The sequence below is a fragment of the Chinchilla lanigera genome, unplaced genomic scaffold (genome assembly GCF_000276665.1).
Source record: "Chinchilla lanigera isolate Chin_1 unplaced genomic scaffold, ChiLan1.0 scaffold00004, whole genome shotgun sequence".
In the NCBI taxonomy this organism is placed as follows: Eukaryota; Metazoa; Chordata; class Mammalia; order Rodentia; family Chinchillidae; genus Chinchilla; species Chinchilla lanigera.
Window position 1 is genome coordinate 7,988,944 of NW_004955405.1, and position 23,777 is coordinate 8,012,720.

General features: G+C 34.7%; 1 protein-coding gene across 1 annotated transcript in view; it reads right to left on the reverse strand.

Moving 5' to 3' along the window:
* Positions 1-23,777, reverse strand: part of LOC102018462 (sperm-tail PG-rich repeat-containing protein 2) — a 358,995-nt gene that overhangs the window by 126,656 nt on the left and 208,562 nt on the right. The gene's annotated exons all lie outside the window — the stretch shown is intronic.

A 23,777-nucleotide genomic window follows, 5' to 3' on the forward strand; every position in this document is an offset into this window, starting at 1 on the left:
TGAAACTCAAAACATTTACTGTACACTCAAGAATTAAATAAGTATGTTTTCATCTGTTGTGTTCTACATTTTATTGGAAGTTCAGTAATGTAATAAGACTGAGAAACAAACAGTACTGTAATAAAAAAAAGTAGGCATCTTAATTCATAGAAAGAATGTAATATATATAGAAATCTTGAGAAGTCTATGCAAACTAGTACAAATAAGTAAGTGAGTTTACAGCAATGCAGGCTATATGATCAGCATATAAAAGTCTGGCATTTCTATAAAAAAAGCAATGAATAATCAGAAATGAACAGCTTTAACAACACCACTTACAATAACATTAAAAAGTGAGTAACACTTAGGGAAAACTATGACAAAAGATGTTCTAGTATTTGCCTTCTCAAGTCAAGTAATCAAATGTATGATTCTACAAATAGTAATAGGACACAAAAAAACAGTAAGAAATAAACCAAGACCAGTTTACCGCAAAGCTTAGTAAATATGATGGAAGTTAGAAGACTTTAGCATAGAAAAATAATATGTCAAATACCAATGAAAAACATGTTATCTGGGAAAATCCTACGTATATATGAGTATTTATGTTAACATATAAAAAGGATGAAGATAAACCATTCTAATAGATATTGGATATAAAATATAACTATGTACTTTCCAGACCAAAATATACAAACCAACGAGTGTATAAAAGATATTCATCATGACTACAATAAGGAAATTTGAAAAGCATCATTTTAACCAGTGCAATTGGCAAATTTAAAAGTTTCATGATATCAACTGCAGACAAATGTAGAGCTCACATTAGTGTTGTGATACACTGAAGCGCAATTTATGAAAAATAATTTGATAGTAGTTTTTACAAATTGAAATGAACACCCTCTGAACTAAGGAAACCTACAAGCTGGAACTTACCATACAGATTTGACTCAAGTTTTCCAAACTATTCTAAAAAAGATATCCTTTATAAAACTGTAATGACAAAAATACTGGGAACAAGTGTCCAAAGCAAAACCATAAACAAAACAGTGGACACTTAGCATTTTCTACACTACTTACCTGCTAAAGCACATAATTTATATAATTTTGCCTAGCTCACATGGAAATACTGGAGGTAGTATCATTGTATTTAAAGATGAAAAGCAAATAAAGGTAGTTTTGCTAAAGATCCTGCAATGACAAAGTGATATAAATGAGATGTGAACCCGTACAGTCTGGGCCCAGAATGCCTACTCTTAAGGAATACAGTGCAGTTAATAAGATGTAGTACATAGAATATGTACGCGTTACTGTGGAAATTTTCCAAGTGAAAAATAAGATGTAAACTGTAGTAAAAAAAATTTATAATTTCTATCTGTGCATATGTTTGTTAAAAGACTTTATTTTGTGAAAAGAATCACAAAAATGTTTTACAAGTATCCAGTTACTGAACTTTATATATGCATTCCTTGTATTTAGCAACATCAATAGACATTAATGGAGAAGAAAAATATGAGCTACTTATATTAATAGTTTTGTAGTGTCATACATTAAACACAATTGTTACATTTTAAAGCAATAAAAATAATGTAGCCCACAAATCAGTGATTTTAAGCTAGTAATTGTTAAATTATTCATTGATATATTAATCACTAGTCTAACAAATATTTATTAAGCACTTAATCATATAATTTTCTAGGTCAAGAGTTAGCAAACTTTTTCTGTAGAAAGAGGTGGATCACATTTCAGGCTCATGGATCATACGGTTTTAGCCACAAATATTCAACTTTGCCTTGGTAGAAGAATGCACAAATATACATGATAATTACCATGGCTGTTTCTTTAAGATTTTATTTACAAAATCGGGCATCAAATTAGATTTAGCTCGTGATCCACAGTGCTCTAATTCCTATTCAAAATGATTATATTCACTCTTTCAAGGTATCTTTAACCTATAAGCATAAGTTAAGTAAAATAAATCGACAGACAAGCTTAAATTTTGCGTGGTTTCTCTTTTATGAGAAACCCAAATTACAAATAAAGTGCAAAATAAAAAAGAAATAATGAAAATAGGGAGACAGATCTCTCTCAAATGGGCAAGGGATCGAGAGATTGAGGGAAGGGGAAAAAGAAAGGAACTAAGATGCTTTACATTCATGTATTACCTCCACATGAGGAATATAATTATTATGTAATGCAAACATATACAGTACTAATAAAACTTTTTAAAAAATCATAAATATATATGCTTAAAATTTAGAAATATATCTATACATTCATATGCTCACAGAATGCACAAAAGAGATTATAGCTGCTTCCAGGATAAGAAGAAGATCTGATAACATGGAATTATGTAAAACTTTATAATAATGATGATTACATTCACACACCTAACTGATATGAAATGTTTCAAAAAAATTATAGGAGAAGACATAGTGAAGACTTACTGTCAGATTTTGCATAAAGAAGGGAGAGAACTGAAATGTAAATTTTTGTCTGGATTTACATTAAAATGCATCAAGAAAATAGTCCATTGTAATTTTGGGGAAAATACAAGACATCATATATGAAAAACAGGAGGTGAAATTCTTCACTAAACGATTATGTTGAGTTTACATTTGGAAATTCATTTTGTTTGCATACCTCAGTATCAGAAGCATAGAGAATAGCCTTGCTATTCTTAGAACAGTAAATAAATACAGTTTGACAACAGAAAAAACAGTATTTAGTTGATGTAGTAATAAATATGCAACTAAGGCATAAGTGTCTAACAATAAAGGAATTTAAACAGAGAAGAACCATTTATCAGAATCTTAACTTAAATAAAACTGTCATATTTATATTGTACAAATCAATTTCTACATTCCTAGAGTTGGGAATTAGATTAGGAAAGAAAGTTAGTTGAATGTATAACAGAAGGGATATAACTTTGGCAGCAAAAAAAGGATGAAAATTTGTTCTTTCATTTTCTTTAACATTGATCAATTTACATAATAATGAAAAATAAGTTACACCATATTATCCAATAGCACATGAGTGAATTGCTTGATTTTTGAAACAAAAGTGAAAAAAGTTTTAGCAGCTTGGAAAACTCTTGTAGCTATAAATAACTGGCACTCTCTTTGGATAACCCAGTTCCTCCACAGATCATCACACTTGAAGATGAAAAATGATGTGAAATAAGAGATAAGGGGATAAAATTCTGAACAATGTACCTTTTATTTCTTTCAAGCACATGTTGTCCCTAGTCTGCTATGGTTCACTGAAAGCAAATTGGTTTTCTCTTCTTGTATCAATATCCAAATCATGCTTTTCTCAAGAGGCACACACTAACCTTCCCATTAATCCTGTGAATGTCATCGGTCAGGATGGAGGTAGCTAATCCAAGTAGCCTTCTCATAAGATGTACATTAAGATTTCCAGAGTATAATGTGTAGTGAGTTACATAAAATTCTGGAAAATATTCTCTTAACTAGAAGACACATAACTGAACATGTAAGTACTTTCCAAAGTATACTATTGCCTGGCTGAAATTTTTAGAAAAATACCCCAGTGCATTAAAATCCTTTTAAAGTTAAAATGTCTACAGATCAAATAATGTGAATGGTACAAAAAGGAAATATATTAAAATATATACTTTTAACAAATAGTTTGCACTGAAGAAAAGTTTAGATAGAGCAGTGATTAGAAAGGATAATAGAAAAAAAAACTGATCAAAACAAAGAAGGTCACTACACACTTGCTAAGGGAAGAGATGAAAGATAAAGAGATTGTTATCTCCAAAAAGAGAAAACATTCATAAATATATATGGAACAAATGCCAGTGTACCCAAGTACATAAAACAAATATTAATGGACATGAAAAATCAAATAAGCATTAACACAACGCTTATAATGGGACACTTAATACCCTGCTCTCACAATCAGATAAATCAACTAGACAAAAAAAATCAACAAAGAAATATCAGAATTAAAACAAACCTATGAACAAATGGACTTAGTAGATGTCTACAGAGTGTTCCACCCAACATCAGAATACACATTCTTCTCAGCTGCACATAGGATGTTCTCCAAAATAGACCACATATTAACCCATAGAACATGCCTTAAGTAAATGCAGAGGGACTGAAATTATCCCAGGCATATTATCTGACCATAGTACAATAAAATTGAGAAATAACAGCAAAAGAAACCAGAAGAACTACATAAGCACATGGAAATTAAGCAACACTCTCTTGAACAAAGAGTCACAAAGGAAATTAAAGACAAAATTAAACAATATTTATAAATAAATGATAATGCCAATAAAACATACCAGAACTTATGGGATATAATGAAAGCAATCATATGAGGGAAATTTATGTTAGTGAATTCTCACATCAGGAAAACAGAATGAGCTCAAATAAACAATGTAATGTTGAAGCTCAAATTTCTAGAAAAAGCAGAACAAATCAAATGCAAAACTCATACAAGAGAGGAAAGATCAGAGCAGAAATTAATGCAATTGAGACTGAGAAAACAATACAAAGAATCAATGGATTGAAGAGTTGGTTCTTTGAAAGACTGAAGAAAATTCATAAAGTCCAACTTTATCAAAAAGAGGAAAGAAAAGATTCAAATGCAAACAATTAGGAATGAAGTTGGTTCTTTGAAAGACTGAAGAAAATTCATAAAGTCCAACTTTATCAAAAAGAGGAAAGAAAAGATTCAAATGCAAACAATTAGGAATGAAGTTGGTTCTTTGAAAGACTGAAGAAAATTCATAAAGTCCAACTTTATCAAAAAGAGGAAAGAAAAGATTCAAATGCAAACAATTAGGAATGAAAAGGGTGAACTCATAATGGTTCCTGGAGAAATCCAGATCATCAATACCTACTTCAAGAAACAGTCCTTTATACAGAGTGAAAGCACAGAAGAAACTGATAGATTCCTAGCCACATATGAATTGCCAAAACTGAATAAAAAAGCTGTAAAAATTGAAAATAACACAATATCAGTCAATGAAATTGAAAATGTAATTTAAAATTTAAGAACAAAGAAAAGCCCAGGTCATGACGGATTCACTGCTGAATTCTTAAAGAAATTTAGACACGATCTAATACCACTAATGTTGAAACTCTCTAATGAAACTGAAAGGGAAGCAATACTTCCAAAATCTTTCCCAGAAGCTAGCATTACCCAGATTAAAAAAAAAAAAGCCACAGAAGGACCCAACCAAACAAGAAAATTACAGGCCAATCTCCCTAATGAACATAGACACAAAAATCCTCAATAAGATACTGGAAAACAGAAGGCAGCAAATCATGAACATTATTCATCATGAGCAAGTTGGATTCATACCAGGGATGCAGGGAGGGTTCACAACTGAAAGCTTTCATTTTAAAATCAGGAACAAGACAAGGATATCCACTATCACCACTCCTATTCAATATAGTTCTGGAAACACTAGCTATAACACTTAGACAACAGAGAGAAATAAAAAGAATAAGACAGGAAAGGAAGAAGTTAAATTATCATTATTCACAGATGACATGATACTCTGCATAGAAGACACCCAAAACTCCATCAAAGTACTTGTAGATTTAATAATCAAATTTAGTAGTGTAGCTGGACACAAAATCAACACTAAAAAATCAATAGCATTCCTGTACACAAACAACAAACTCATTGTGCTAGAAATTAGGAAAACCAAACCCTTCACAATAACATCTAAAAAAATGAAATGCTTAGGAATAAATCTAACATAGGAAGTAAAAGATCTATACACTGAAAATTACAGTACTCTGAAAAAGGAGATTGAAGAGTATATTAGAAAATAGAAAGATATCCCTTGCTCATGTATAATAAGAACCAACATAGTAAAAATGACCATACTCCCAAAATTATTATACAGATTCAATACAATCACAATCATAATATCATCAGTATACCTCATAGAACTAGAGGAAACATTCCTGAAACTCATTTGGAACCAGACAAGACCTAGAATAACAAAATAATGCTCAGCAACAAAGGTAAGGCAGAGGCATTAAAATTCCTGACTTAAAATTATACTACAAACCTACTGTGATAAAACAGCATGGTACTGTGTTATAGTTTGTGTCTGCATGTTCCCCCAAAACCTTATGCATCATAGGGTGGGCTTCTAGATTTATGATTGATCCACAATCCAATTCTGGGATTATGGGTGTGAGAGCTACGCCTGCCCAGGGGGAAAATAGTTTGCATATGTAAGGGAAAGAAAGAGGCTGCTTGCCACCATTCCTCCTTTTTTTGCTCTGGTTGCTTTTGCTATCTTCCACCTCTATGAATGACTGACCTCTGCCATGTGCCACTATGCCTCGGAGCCAGCCAAGTATGGACTGAAACCTCCACAAACTGTGAGGTAAATAAACCTTTCCTTCCTTAATTTTGGGCATCAGGTATTTTGGCTCAACAATGAGAGAAAAGTAACTAAGACATACTGGCAAAAAATGACCCAAGGATCGGTGGAACAGGTTAGAAGATGCAGACACAATTACAAACACAGCCAGCCACCTTATCTTTGTCAAAGGGGCCAAGTATGTTCACTGGAAGAAGATAGCCTCTTTAGTAAATGATGTTGGAAAAACTGGCTTTCCACATGCTGAAGACTAAAATTAGACCCATGTCTATCACTATGCACTAAATTCAAAATGGATTAAAGATCTAAATATTAAAAGACAAACACCAACTGTGCTGGAATAGAAAAGAGGTAGAAATCTTGAAGACATAGGGGTACCCAAAGGTTTCATAAACAAAACCCTGATCACACAGGAAATAATACAAAGAATCAATAACTGGGATCTTATCCTATTAAAAAGCTTTTACACAGCAAAAGAAATCACCAGCAGAATGAAAGACAGCCTACAGAGTGGGGAATTTTTAGCATGTAGACTCAAAGGACTTATACATAGAACATAAAAAGAACTGAAAAAATCAGACCCTCCCTAAATTCAAAAACTCAACCTGAAAATGAGCATCTGAGATGAATACACAGTTCTCAGGTGAAGAAATACAAATGGCAATAAGTATATGAAAAAATGTTTAACATCATTAGTCGTTTGAGAGATGCAAATTAAAACAACACTGAGATTCCATCTCACCCCAGAAAGAATGGTTATCATCAAGAAATCAACCAATAACACTTGCTGGAGGGGCTATGGGGAAAATGGAACTCTTCTCCATTGTTGGTGGGAGTGTATACTTGTGCAACCATTGTGGAAATCAGTTTGGAGATTCCTAAAAAACCTAGGATTAGAGGTTCCATTTAACCCAGCTATTGCCCTTCTGGGTACTTTATGGAAAAATATATACACTGAAATGTAAGTACTCTGCTTCTAAATGATAAACTGAGGAAGAACTCTTTTTAAAATATTCTTTTGAAATGTCCATATAAAGTATATGCTACTTTTCTAATCATAGAATAAATTTTAAGACAGTGTTCTCATTCAGCAATAAGCATACTCATTTGTTATCTCAAGTGGAAAAGCAATTACTTTTCAAGTATTTATATAAGAAGAATAAATTGTTATACAAATATTATTAGTATATGTCACATCACTATATCAGCAATTTGTGTCCCAGGAAAGCATTTTGTTGGGAATTTTCTGAAGAGCTGGTCAATGAAAATTTATAAGAAAATTTTTCCTTGAAATTGTTAAAAGGAACAGTGACCCATCCCATTTTTGTCACTAATGATGTATAATTTGTTATAGCATCACAAAACAGAGTGGAATCTGGTTGCTAGAGTGTACTGTTCGTAGGATTCAGTACTTATTCATTCGATGAGTCAGCTCTTGATTAAGAAAGCATGACTGGTTTCTGAGAACTAGGAACAAAACATATAATTATCATAGCAGTAACTGTGAAATACCTCAAATCCCCTGAACACAAGAAGGAAATAGGGATAAAATAATATAAGTGAATTTCTGGTACATTTTGAGGCAGAATTTAGAGTTGGGAGTGGGGCTTACAGAGCTCTTTATTTAAAATGTCATGGCCAAAGAAAACCTGAAAAAAAGCCAATGTCAGTTGTAGCACAGGAAATAGGCCTCAAGAGAAAAGCTGTTGTTATTTTTTGGATGTTGAAAAAATGGTATCTATTTAATTTTTAGGGGAGAAAATGTATTAGTTAACACTGATCAATGCAGCATCAAAGCTTTTCTGCAACCTGGGTAAGTGTCACAGCAGCTACACAGTTTGTGCCAATTTTTAAAAGATCTAAAGATAAGAGACACTATCTGACTATAGAGTCTGAGAAAATCACTCACCTAAAAACATCTGAGTGTCTTGAATTCTTCTACCCTTTCTACATAAAATACATAGCAACACCCATGTTATTAAAGAATTACCACAATATTTACAAATCTCTTTATAGGAGTCTTAGCTATAGGCACTACATAAAATGTTTTCATGCAGCAGATAAAATGAATACCAGAATTTTCACTTTTACTCTGTAACAGGCATTACTACACATGAGGGACAAAGGAACAAAATTGGATGTAAATGAGAGGCAAAGGACAGCTGTAAAAAAAAATCAAAAAACATGTTTCAGATAGTCATACCGTAATTTTTTTGTGCTTTTCTTGAATTTCAAAAAAAGCATGCCTCATGTCTACTGCATAACTTTACACAGATATAAACAATATTATAATTTTGTGATATTTCTATTTAGTTTATTTCTGTTTCAAAGTTTTATCTTAAAGAATCATCTGTAAATCAGTGATAATACAGTCATATAACCTTATTAAAAACTGTCCAGAGAATTTAAACAGATATTTTCCCAAAATATACAAGTGATAGCCAAACACATGAAAAAATGCTCACTCTCACTAGTCACCTGGGAAATGCACAACACCACAATGAGATACCAATTTACACGGAAGATCATGGCTGCCAGAAAGAAAGAAAGAAAGAAAGAAAGAAAGAAAGAAAGAAAGAAAGAAAGAAAGAAAGAAAGAAAGAAAGAAAGAAAGAAAGAAAGAAAGAGAAAAGGGGGATGGAGGGAAGAAGGAAGGTAGGAAGGGAGGGAGGGAGGGAGGAAGCAAAAAAGTGAGAGAGGAAAAGGAAGACAGGGATGGAGGGAAAGAGGGAGGAAAGAGAAAAAGAAGGAAGGAGAGAAAGAGAAAAAGAAAGCTCTGGCAAAGATGTGGAGAGAGTGGAGCACCCAGGCACTGCTGGTAGGAACGTAGAATAGCGCATCTGCAATGGAGCACTAAGGCTGCTTCTCAAAGTATCCCAAGTAGAATTACATGATCCAGCAATTGTACTTCTGACTATATACTGAAGACTCGAAAGTGGAGGCTAGGGGGCTGGGGATTTAGCTCAGCGGCAAAGCGCCTGCCTGGCAAGCGCAAGGTCGTGAGTTCAGTTCCCGGTACCGGAGAAAAACCCAAAAAAAAAAAAAAAAGAAAGTGGAGGCTTGAAGTGATGTCAGCACACTCGTGTTCATGACAGCATTACTCACAGTAGTTAAAACACGGAACCAACCCAAATGTCAATCAACAAATGAACAAAGTATGTTAAATATGTGCAATATTATTCAAGAAGAAAATTCTCAAACACACTATGTTTGACCTTATGGCCCCATGCTAAGTGAAACTAGTCACAAAGAGACAAATACTTTATGAATCTACTTATTTGAGGTTCTTAAAGCAGATAAGCTCACAGAGACAGAAAGCGAAGTGGTGACTCCCACAGCTGGCTGGAGAGAGGAACAGTTAAGTTGTTTAACAAGCACAGAACTTCAGTTCTGCAAGGGGAAAAGAGCTCTGGAGATCGGTGGCGAAGCACTGTGATGTACTCAGTACTGCCAAAGTACCCATTTCAAAATAGTTAATATGGTAGATTTTATATTATGGATGTTTTACTACAATTAAAAATAGACATAAGTAATAATACAAGACCTCTTCCACCCATTACTGAAAATTCCATATGGGAGAATCCTTTTAAGAGAGAAGACAGCCTAACAGTTGATACATGGCATGTTCTTATATTGATCTTTGGAATCAGTTTTACTATAGAGTAGTCCTGTACTCTAAATGGCAATCTAATAACCCATGCTCTGGAAGAATAACCCTATTTCCTATAAATTTATGGGAAAGGTTTGGCCAAAGAAACGGACATATCAAAAGTTAATGATCACTGGAGTTTGGGAAGGGTGGGGAGGGGAGGCAACATAAATAAGGTTAGGTTTGACCAGTGGATTTGATCATTTGGTGTATCATATTGAATGGTATAGATATGTACAATCAATACTTGTTAATCAAAACTAAAATGAAATATTAAAAGATTTTCAAAAGCATAGCTACACTGGGCAGAATTGGAGACTCTTGACAGCTGTCATCTAAAAGGGAAAATAGTCACATTTCAGTGATACTCTTGGAAAGAGAAAGAAAAAAGTAGCGACAGCCAATGACTGCGGTTTCTATTTTCCAAGTCCTAGTTCCAACTCACACTCAGAATACTCGCTTCTGGAGTGAATACAGTGCAGAGAAGCAAAATGCCATCCAAATGAGTTAATCTACCCTTCTGCCATCCCAAAGCAAAGATCCTTGCTTTTATCAGGTCTCTCTAAATGTAAATGCTCATATTCAGTTTATTTATTTTTTTCCAAAATCCATTCAAAAGCTTAAGCCTCGGGGCTGGGGATTTAGCTCAGCGGCAAAGCGCCTGCCTGGCAAGCGCAAGGTCGTGAGTTCGGTTCCCGGTACCGGAGAAAAACCAAAAAAAAAAAAAAAAAAAAAGCTTAAGCCTCTAGCACACAAATTTATTAACAGTTGAGACCTAAAATATTATAATGACCAAGTCTGGCTGCCAAGTAAAAATTACTTCTGACTTATGCATATGTTGGTATATCTCATATTCTGAAGCAAAATGTACTTAATATATGAGCATAACCATATTTGTATGCCTTTGCCTTCTCCAATTCAAAGGCAAGATAATCTCTATCGTATCTTTTAGGGAATACTCGAGACAGGAAATGATCTCTTTTTTTGTCTTCTTAAGAAAAGGTAAAAAAATGTGAAAGTTTAGAATATATTGCTACCTTCCAAAAAGATAAACCAAAGCTGCTCCTATGGACCTAAGACCCTACATTCACATTTAAACTGCTTAGGATAACTACAAAGAACCTTTTACAGAGTTGTTCTCTTTCCATGGTATATGCTTTTGCCATTTTCCTAGCTCTAGAATTGTGCTCATTTGCTTCCTTCCTTTCTTTCTTGATAGAGAAGGAAATCACAGCTTCACAATGGAATATTCCAGTATCATTTTCTTCCTGATAGAAGCACAGAGATATGAACCTCTTTATTAAATATACGTTAAATAAACAGAATTTCCAACTCCATGAAAATGTACATAAAGCACTTCAATAGGCAATATACCTAATACTGCTAAAATTACTTAGATTAAAATTCAGAACACACTTTCACAAATTTGATATACAGTAACTCATTCATTTAAATATCTCATGAAATATTTAAAAACCAAATATTAGAAGCCTAAAAATTTGTTATTGTTTAGAATTGCAAAACATTCACTGGTGGATGTGGCGCTAAGACCCAGTTCCTTATTCCAAGACCTCACACTTTGTATTGAATAAGAATATGTTACTCCTTTCTGGTATCTTTTCACAAATTAAATCCTAGAAACAAACTATGATTTGAAAGGTTTATATGGGACATTATTTTTAATATTAAATTACTGACAAAATGAATCACATATGTGTAAATATGAGAATCAATGTAATTCCTATACCATCATCAGAATCAAATTTATAAACTCAGAAAGTTTCAATACTGTACCTAGTATCTAATTTAGACATTTATTAGAGGATAACCAGGGATTCCAATCTTATTTGCATTGTTACAAAATATGCAAACTAAATTCTGTATTTAAAAAAAGGGGTGTGGGGGCTTATCTCCAAATATCTCACAAAGAATCATTCAAAAATCTAGTTCAAAGCCATGGCAATTTCATTGCTCTGAGTTTTATATGTATAATAAAGCTTCACGCATAGAATTTTTAGGCCGAATTTTTATTCCTAGGTAAGAATTGAAAGACAAATTACTTTCAAGCAGCAGCTCAGTTTTACTCACCTTTTTCAGAGTGATCTGAAATGGTCTGGTCCAGGACCAGGAATACACAGTGTCAGTGAGGTCTATCTTTAAATGTCTGCTCTTCCCATTAATGAGGCATTCTGGGATTATGACCTTGTGAGTTTACTTTGCAATCACACCATGGTATGAGTTCCTGAGAGTAGCGAGGCTGTGTAGGTGGACACTGCTTCCTAAATCAAGATCCTGAACCTTGAATTACTGAATAAAAATACAACCAGTAAACACTTGTGAGGCTAATTCTCCTAGGCTACACATCTTCTGAAAATGTCATAATACTGTCTATCAGTAAGCTGCATTGTACCACAATGGAAAAAACATAAAACTATTCATTAGGAAAATGAAAAAATACGTCCTAAATATACACATCAATTTCAGAGATACAAGATATATGGTCATTTCCTCCTATAGATGTGTTCCAACAAGAAACTAATTAAATGTAATATGCATGGAATGATTCATGCACTTTCCCCTAGCACAGCAAGTTTTGTAAAAACAATTCTTTAAATCTTGATATGCTATCATGTTATTTACTACATATTAAAATGCTTATATTGAATCCAAGTAGATGATTCCACAATTGCCTATTTAGCTTTAAAACATTTTATATTATTGTTTTTCACTTCTGAAAATGTTTGTAAGTTGTTGTTACAGTTTATCATCTGCTTCTCTTTTGTTTTGTATAGAATAATCCCTATAATTCTAGAAGTATAATTTGCAAAGATAGTTTCTTTTTTATTTTTATTTTTATTTTTTTCTTCCGGTACCAAGAATCAAACTCATGACCTTGCACTTGCCAGGCAGGCTCTGTGCCACTGAGCTAAATCCCTAGCCCTAAAATGCTTGTTAGCACTCTCCTTCTGAATTATAATTTTCTTTTTTTTTTTCTTTTTGGTATCTGGAATTGAACTCACGACCTCGTGCTTGCCAGGTAGGTACTTGCACCACTGAGCTATATCCCCAGCTGTGAAGATAGTTTTTAAAAAAATGAGAAACTGTTTTCAATTTAAACTTCATTTTCAAATTAAACTTCAAAAGTATTAGCACTTATTATCTCAAATTAAAGATACGGTACTGATATGTATCCAGTTATCTCTCTTGTACTTTATAACTGAAAAGAAAAAAATATTAATGCATGATTATGATAAAGAAGTTATGGAAACACATCTGGTGTTACTTTCAACAGAAAGGAATCTTTATTAGATAACTTTACTGAAATTTTCCCTTTAAAATGTACTGATTTTGCCAACAATTTGATATACATTATTTTAAAATTTTGTCAAATACAGCAGCAGCAGCAGCAATAACAATATGAGTACAGCTACCACCTCAGAGCCCAGCATCTCAAAACATTTTAACCTAGCTATGCTCTTTCTCCCTTCCCCTCTTCCCATCCCTCCACACTTCCCTTCCTTTCCCTTTCCTACTCTCTCTAGCTCATTCTTAGCATCCTGACTTAACCAAAATGGAGCTCTTCTGAGTACCACATTGTAGATACGAAGAATTTGCAAGATCAATAATGACAAACTTGTTGCATAACTACTGGAGTCAACATCCCAGTGAAGGATCCAAGAAGGCGCTGTGGAGGGAGAAGAGGCATCAGTGGAGAAAACTAGCCCTGTGTGGAGAAGCCCACATGCCAGCCACTGACAGGCCAGGTTAGGGATGCATCCTTCTAACAAGTCTAGAAAGGGAGATATTTTTAAAAACTCAGATTTTAGAAAAGCGTTGCCTGAACTATACTCTTGGATTCCTGTATAAGACACTGAAATTGGTATGTATTGCCAATTTGAATAGGCTAGAAATGTATAAACTTTCCTCATGAAGAGCAAAAAAAAAACCAGAATCAAGTTCTGTTTAGTGTCAGCAGAGCCATCTAGAATGACGAGAGGACAGCAGCAGCACCTCAGAAGGAGAATATCTTGCCTGAGTCAAGAAAGTAAAAAGAGAGAGGCTCAGGAGAGAATCCTTACATCCCACAAAAGATGCAATGACATTTGGCTCTGTACATGTCATCCCAGAAAGCTTGATGCAGACTTTACAGCTCAAACAGAAACTCTTCAACCTCTCTTCTCTCTCCAAAGTTCCCATCCCTGTGAAGCCCAAAACTGCAGTTACCATGGGGAGTGGGGGACAGGAACTAAGGAGAACTAAAATCAAATGAAAAACATGCACAAGACACCAACACACAACACCCTCCACCACACTGCAGGTTCACACTGCCCAGTGAAAACAACTGAAGCCAAATCAGTTTCACAGTTTGGGATATTTTAATTTCTCATCTGCAGTTTGTTTCAGAATATCCTGGATCCAAAATGGCAGTGTCTGTTTGCTGAGGGTGAGGAGAAAAAGCATAGACTCAAACCTGCCCTTGTGTTACTAATAAAACAATATAAAGTTGCAGGTGCCTAACTGAATGCAATATAATAGCAGCAGCCAGACACAGCATCAGACTAGAGAAGATCCTGGAACCTCAGGGACCAGCGTCCTCCCTTCTTCACTGCACATTGCTGGTGAGCACTTGCCCTTTCTTTCAATTGTGTTCAGAAACCCTGCTAGAACCAAGAATGTCCTGTCAAGTGTCTAAAATGTTAACATCTGAACAAAATCACGCAAGTCTCATGGCTTTTAAAAGCTGTATTTGAGAACATGGTCCTGAGTGAGCTGGGACATCAAGGAGACTGTTTTCAGCAAATTCAGCATGGAAGACACATGCAGTGTTTTAGTCTCAGTTTTTGACATCTTCATTTAAAATACTAGCATCACATATCTTTCACTGTGACCTGAGGAAAATGTGGGCAGTGAAAGCAGGAGCGTGAGACAGAGTCCAGCAAAACTTACTACACTGGCAACTACACAGAAAGGACTGTTAGTGCTAGACCTGGCGGGAGGAATGCAACAGCATCAAGTACCAGTGAGTAGAGCAAATATTAGTATATCTGATGGTTGGCAAATATTATTAATTCCCTTCAATGATGAGAACAAAACAACATGCCGGTTGTGATACAGAAAAGGAGGAACTGTCAGTTGGGTTACAGGAACCAAAATATTTTTCTTAAATAATATAAGCTATAGTACATAAAGATAAATTTTATAAAACAGATAAGTAAATATTTCTACGTATATAGATAATTTACAAACTTGTAATAATATGTTTAAAATTTGAATTATATATTTTCTGGGAAACACAAATTATTAAATAAAATTTAAAAATTCATAAAGGATTTTTAAATAGTAAAGTCCCTGCCTTCACAAGGCTAAGAATAATTTTAACAATGAAAATTTTAAACTTTTAAAATAATGGATAAAGTACAACCTTAGCAAATTTATTCATAAACTCTTAAATATTGGGAGGTGCTAAGCACTCAGAATAGGTGGCTGGCCAGGAAAGTATAATCTTTATTCTCATGGAGCTTGCAATTTAGTGCATAGAGGAACCACAGATCCAGAGTACAAAAAAAGATGGACCACTTCAAATTTCTTCACTTGTACAACTATATTATAAAAACCGGTGATAATAACATACACACATGTACACTCACATACACACTAGATAAAATGCATCTATTAACAGTGGTGCCACACAGAAATACAATGCCAGTAAACAACGCATAGTTTTATCACCATGAGCAAACTGGATTTTTCAATATGAAAGCCTTAGCATAAGGTTATAAAATATATTACATAATTAGAACAATCATGTCTTTAGTTAAACAGGTAGTAAAATGGTATGGTGGTGCAAATTGCATAAACAAAAGCAGTGTGACTAAAATGCACTAGAATTTTCAGTAAAAGGTAATATAAGAACTGAGCATTTTAGAAAACAGATTTATCATAACATAAAATAGAAGTGACACTATAAATCAGAGGAGAAAGTATTAGTATATAAGAGATTACTAGTTACCTATTAACAGAAAGAAAATTAAATCTTTACTTCACATAGAAAAATAAATTTCACCTGAATTATGGGTTAGTGTAAAAAATGGGTTATATTAAAAATGAAAGAAAGTATAAGCTAATGCCTATTGTATTTTGGGCTATCCAAAGTCCTTATAAAAACAAAATATAGGGAGAATTCATGAAAATTAAGTATAATCTCTGAAACTGTATAAATCATATTCTATATCCAATATGAAATTAAAATAATGAATCAGTATTTGCAAAGTATAAGACTAGAAAAGGTTTAAGATGGTAAATATATCTGAAATTCTCAAGAAAATAAAAACTATCGCTAATTGAAAAGATGAAATGAATTGTCTATCACATAATTATATACTCCACAAATAAAAACTCAAAATTGATTCATAAGTATTTAAAATACCATCATATTTAAGCTTCATGGACTATAATAAGACCCTGAACAATTCATTTACGGCTGGCCAGAGTGTGACTGATACATCCATTCTAGAAAATAGTTAGGTGATATATGGACATCATGTTGTTATACTTAAACATTGGCACTATAATTTTCTTGAAAATGAGCTATACTAAGGAAGTCAAAATTTCTAAGTCTTGCTGTTACATTAAACAGATTTGCTTTTTTTATTATACAACAAAATATCCCAGCCACAGGTTACTCATGAGGTAGGAGTGGTTTATTTAGCTGGGGAATTTAGAGGTTTGCAATCTAAGGCAGCCCCCTACCGTGGCCTCTGGTGAGGGCCACAGATGGTGCCACATCCTGACGGAGTGCGCGTGGGAGCAAGGGTCACAGCTCACTCACAGCACAGAGAGAGAAGATGGGCGGGCACCCTTGTCTCTGAGGGCTCGCCTCTAAGGGCCTGCGGCCTCCTGGAAAGCCCTCTCTTTTCTTCCATTCAGTACTAGAGAATTAACCCAGGCTTTGCACACACTAGGGAAGTGAGCTGTCACTGAGCCAGCTTCAAGGCCGCACCGCCGAGAGTCTATGTCACAACCCTGGGCACCGTTTACATAGAGTCATTTGGACAATACCCAGCTTCCAAAGCACCAGAGATTCCTCTTCCACCAGCCATTGGATGGGGAAGGAATGAGGAGCATGAGGTGAGGACTTTTAGGTCTCATGTGGAAGTGGCATTACATTACCTCTGACATAACAGCACTCGCCCAAAGGTGGCCACGTTAACACTTCTAACCGCAAGAGGGCAGGCAGCATGGGCCACAGCGAGTGCGCTTTTGCTGTGTGCGTTCCATGCGCTCTCTCCTGGTGCTGCATCTTACACTATCATTCACCAAAACAGCAAAAAATTACGTGACTCTTCACTAAACTCGAGACCTTTCTTCCACTAGCTTTCCCACCAATGCTCTTTTTCTGTTCCCGGGCACAAACTGAGGAGACCACACTGCAGTCAGTCACACTTTCTTCATTTCCTCTAATCTGTCACAGCTCTTTAGTCTTTTACTGATTTTCGTGACACTGACATTTTTGAAGAGTCCTGGTCAGGTATTTTTGTAGAATGCCCTTCAGCATGTGGTTGTGTGGTACTGTTCTCATAATTAAGAACACCAAGAGGGAAAATACCCTTTTGAAACATACAAGTACATGATGTGAACATGGGGTAACCACTAGTGACAATAACATTTACCACTTGAGACAGTGTTTTTTACCTTTTTATATGTCTTTGGAGAGGTGTCACTCAATCCAGTCGAAGTTCCAGGAAGTGTATACATGTCTGTGTGTGTGTGTGTGTGTGTGTGTGTGTGTGTGTGTGATGGCATAGAAGGGGGAGTGATTTGTTTTCTCCCTCCTGAAACATAAAATTCTAAATAAAGATCATGTAAATATTTCCTTCATTTATTCACTCATTGCCCTTTGTACATTTATACAGGCTGTGTATATACAGAGTGTATATTTATACTACAAATTTTAATCTAATACAACTTGTATTATTCTTCTGTTGCCCAAATTCTCAGCTTTTTTTTCTTTTGAGTCATTTTCAACTGATTCTTACTATCTGCACTTTAAGATGTTCCAGATTCATGCTGTATTCCTGCCACAACCCTAAAATCAGTACTTTCTCCAAGGAGCTCTGGCTTAATTTATTGATAAATGACATTTGGAAACAGAGCTCTCCACTCAGGCCTGTCGTCACTTACAGCTGGAACTAATAAAGGCTTCTCGCTGATCACGGTGCTGAAAGAAAGGCAACAGCAATGATGACTCTCCAGTCTGAAGTGAATGAGACGGTGTGTGTATATTTTTATATGTAAAGAGTTAATCCTCGATTTGAGACAATGCTGGCAATAAGATTAATATAATCATATCATAAGATTTTCATGTAATAAGATTGTCTCATTTTCTATTCATTCTTATTCACAGTTTTAATTAAATTATTTTTTAAATTCCCAACCTTACCACAGTATACTATGTGGTAGATATATATTTTTATGGATATTTCAAGTGCTGTGGGAAAATATTAAGGAAATATTAGACAACTCAAGTGAGTTACACAATGACATAGCTTGTGCTGGCAAAAAAAAGATATTTAACATTCTTCAGTAGTAAGATAAACTCAAACCACTTGATGAGCAGTTTTAATGGGAGATACTATAAAGATGAGATCATGTGGAAAACCAGAAACAAATATGAAGGTTCTTTTAAAAGTCATGATGGTTAAAATGTCCTCTATCCCTTTAGCAAGGTCAGGAAGAAAATATATTAAACAATATAACCTTAATTAGTAACAAAAAAAGTATCAATACTACCCTAAATTTCCATTTTCTCTTCTTACAAATGTTTCAATTTTTTATAGTGCAATTTTCATAGGCAAAGTAGCTAGAGAATAGTAACTACCCATGGCAAATTTTGAAAAATAATGAGTGTTCCACTGATCCAGAAGGAAGTTTTATTAGAGTAATACTTATGAGGTCCCCACATGTACCCACTATACCATTGTCTTATAAACTAGGAAATTATTTTTTATTGTGTTATTGCTTTTGTCTTTTTCTATTTGGAATTATTGATTTGCTTCTACTCCATTTATTCCTGAGCACAGAAGTGCATGAGAACTTATTGTTTAATTTGTTGTTTGTCAAAAACATATCAATGTGGCTCAAGGAATAGCATTTGGTAATTTAGCCCGTCCTACGTGTTACCTCTAAAACCCTTCCCCATGATTTAAATTTGTACAATAACAAAGGTGATTTCTTATAGATTTCTCAGCAAATTTGATCTGTTTATGCCTGTTCATATGTGCCTTCTGAAGATTTTTATTATATTATAAAACCATCAAGAAGAATGATAGTCTAACAAGGCATCCTAGGAAAGAAGTTAGCAGCTGCGAATGTAGTTTAGGTACTGTTAAAAGTGCTGGAGTAGAAGAGAGAGATATTAATGCTAGAACCTGTGGAAACCTAAATTACATTATGGCGACACTATATCATAGTTCACAAGAAAAGTATTAGGTAAGTTTATGTTTTTTGTTTTTTCTAATCAGCACTGGTGTTATGTAATCCTTACTATAAAAAGCTTCATTTGCTTATCAAGCCATAGCAAATGATGCCAAGTAACTGTAGATTACATTTTCCAAAAAGCATCCAACATGCTCTTGTGCAATGTGACCTTGCCATTCTTCCAACAAGCGTTATTGTCTAATTCTCTTGCCCTTTAATGAGGTTGGCCTTTAGGACTTGCCTCACTAACAGAATGTGGTGGAGGAATTTTTGACATTTCCAAATCCAGATTTTGAGAATCCTACAGCTTTGTTTGGGTCACCTAGAATACTTCATTGTAAAACATTCTCTCTGGGAGCTCACTTGCCTTACTTTGAGAAGTAAGCATCAGCTTCCAGGGGTGAGAGTGATCCTTCCTGGACATTTACCTCCATCAAGCTTTCAGATTACTGCAGGTACAGCTCCCATCCTGGTACAACTCCATAGGACTCAATTTAAAACTTCCCAGCTGAAGCACTCACCTCTCAGAATTATAAAGATTAATTTATTTTTATGTTTTAAATCACTAAACACTATGTTATCCCTAAACATTTGGATAGCTTGATAAATAGCAGTAGATAATACATATGGGAACAAAGTGCTTTTAACTCATTAAGAATGTGAAGCTTTTCAGTGTCCAGAAAACTTTGAATACATGAGGCTAATCATGGTTCCACTCATTCAAAGAATAGTGCATCCATAAAATTTGAATATGATCTGAATGGTTGAGCTGGGTATAAATATATCATACACTGTGTTTTTCAATAGAATGCTGTTCTCTTATTAATCAAGTAGGTCTCATTCACTACAAGGAGCTCACTTGACAGAATCAATTTGAGGACTCATGCTGTGGTAGCTGTTTCACTGCGTATTTTATATTCTCATTTGCTGTTAGGTGAGTGGAACAGCAGCAATGGCATCCATTTAGCAAGTCTTCTACTCTTATGAGTTGTTACTTGACAGCCATCAACAAAGTGGTGTCAGATGTAAGCAGGGCATCTTCAGACAGGTGAAAGACACAGCACATAGCCCACAGCATTTATAACTAAAGTATTTATCAGTTCAAAACTAATAATGTACAGTGACAAAAGGCCTAAGCAGGGAGTCATTTATTCTTATTTTCTTATTTCTTCTCCTAATCACAGATGCTTCTTATCTGCCCTAAAACTGCACACATCCCTTCTCCTGGGAATGAAAAATTAAGTACTGAAGACTGTCTGAAATGCTGTTTTGCTTAAAGAACAGCATCATATCATAGATATCTCTGTTCAAGTACTTGTCAATACATATAATAAGGAAAAAATTGAGTGTGTGTGTGTGTGTGTGTGTGTGTGTGTGTGTGTGTTTGGTGTGAGCTTCCATTTAACGTAAGCAGTCCTTGATTCAGACGATGCAGTGCAGTGATATGAAGAGGTGATCAGGCTGGGACCAGTCCTCCCTGTGAATGGGACTTGGAAGTTGGTGAAAATCCCCACACAGCTCAGCTAGCTCATCCTTCTGCTGTGGCTCTGTAAGCATGCAGTGTCTCCCTCTGCAGAAAGGAGCACCCCCCAGATGGAAGACAAGAGATTTCTCTGCCTCCAGAACTGGACAAGTAAACTTCTGTTCTTCATAAATTATCTAGTCTCAACTGTTTATTACAGCAGCACAAAATAGACCAAGATAATGCCTATAGCATCTGATTGCTTCAAAACTCAAATAGAAAAAAACAAAAAAAAACAAAACACTCTTTTGTACAAGGGTAAATTCAGAGGAACATGGCCTGAGTACCACTTCGATGTATCCAGTAGTGCAAAGTAATAATCTGCTGAACATCATAAAGTTGTCCAACCCTAAAAATGAGAGCAGTTACACATTTGCAGGGACCTATGTACTTTTGAAAGCACAACACAACAAGACATTTGGTAATTCAGAATGTAAGAGAGCAAAAGAGAAACTCTTTATCTGTTACAGGGGATGGCTCGAGGCCACTTGCTCCCAAGCTTTAAAATCTTCTTTTAAAAAGATGTAGATAAATACTTTCCCTAAACATTTACACTTTCTTTACCATTATCACTAAAAATTTAAACAAGAGTGAAAGTCAAACGCTATGCATCCTGAAGCACAATTTGTTGAAAATATCTTTGTTAAAGGGCATCTATGTCTGGATATTATAAAAGTTGATGTGAAAGATCTTTTTAAAGTAGGCCACATCCTCTGTCCTCACTGAGATTACAAAGCAAACCACACAGACAGTGAGGTGGGCTCAGAAGACTGCAAAGAAGAAATGCCCAGGGCAAGCACAATGGTGAGGTGGGATCCCATTTCCACTTGCAATGCTGGACAGACACCTCCCTCAGGCCATGTGGACTCCTGCACATTTCTCTGGATATGCAAACTGCAAGACAGCCAGGCCATTCCTCACCTATTCATTTCCAGGGCTTTGCTTGCAGTGTGCAACAGGACAGGTGAAGTGCATCTTTCCTTGAAGTGCCTTGCTTCCCCTCACCATAAAAGCATGGAGCCTCCCAAACCAAGCTTTCCCTCCAGTGAAAAGTCCATTTCATGTTTAGGCTTCCATCCTGGTCCTTCACAGACTTGTATATGGTTACCAGGAAAACCTTAAGATGTCCAGTTAAATGTAAGTTTCAGATAAATAATGCATCTTTTTGTGGTATTATACATAGTTTTTTTTTCACCTTGAACTACATCCCCTGCCTTTTAAAAAATTTCCATTTTGAGACAAGTTCTTCTTAGGTTGCTAAGTTTCCCAAGTTGGACCGAAGTTGGGCTCAAACTTTTCAAGCATTCTTCTGCACCAGCCTCTCACTGTGCTGGGATTTCAGGCTTGACCTACCGCCCCAACCTTGAATAATTCTCTTTTTAGTATAACTATGCCTGAAATATTGCATGGGACATGTCAATTATAAGAAAATCTTTAACTAAAATTCAAATTTAAATGTAGGTCTTGTATTTTGTATCAAGCTTACCTCCATAGAATTTGGAGAACATGGCTATCAATGAGACCACTCCTGTGGTCAATGAGCTGAGTATTGCTTTTTCTATTTATGCCAAGCATTTTGGTTTTTCCAAAAGGAAACCTAAACCAGAGTGAACGACTTAAACTACATATTTCTGATAGACAAGCCTAGATTTTTAAAAAAGCATTCTCAATTAATGCAATACTATTCAAATTAAATGTAAAGTTTATAGTATTGGAAATTAAATATATTTCTAATTTGTATTTTCTGTTTTCAATAATATTATTGTAGCATTTACTATATGTGTATTTTGGATCAGGCACTATGCTTAGTGCTCAATATGCATTATTCTATTTCATCAATTCTAAAACACTTATTTTTCATATTTTAACACTTCTAAGACAAACCTTAATTTGTCTTACAATCACTGTTGCACATGAAAATATCAGCACTCAGCTCATTCAAAAAATTATCTATGGACCAGAGTTAAATTGGTAGTATGTCTTTTCTTCTTAATGATACATAAAATAATTGAGAATTTTATAAAAATCTAACTTATAACCAGGTTGCTTCTAGATAAACTTTTTGCTGAATACACATTGAAGGATACCAGTCAAAATTGCCTATCATTTCTTTAAAACGTCTTCTACAATGCTTTCTGAAGAAACAATGAGGGGAATATCTTGTCTCTGAAGAGATATTCAAGACTTTGAACATAACACTGTTGATGTCCCACATTTATTCATATCTCCATAAGCTCTAATTCAGTAAGTTAACCATGTGAAATAGATTTCATATAGCAGAGGGTGCCAAGGGACAAAAGCAAGCATTGTCAGTAACAATGAAATAACAATGCAAAGATAAAAGGAAATTGTGTAAGGGAAATAGAATTTCCAAACACATACAAATTTTGGAAAGCTCTGTATCGAGCTAAGCTACTTATTAATTAATAGATAATATCAAACAGTATATAAATTTTCCTGACATTGAGTTGTGAAATAATAATTATCCACACATTAAGCATCAGCTGTTAGATTTATAATTCATTTAAATGCATGAGTTTCTTCCAGACAAAACTAATTTATTTTTTCAGTACAAAATAATGGGATTCATTGACTAATTTCAAAAACATAAGATGTGCAGTAAGATATGTAAATTTGGCTGAAGAACTATAAAATATACTTAGTTCCACCAAAAATATGAAAATTCAAGAACTCTGATTGGCCTATTCATTTGTTAGTTATTAGTAATCCTAAAATGAAATAATTACATTTGTTTCAAGAGTCTATCT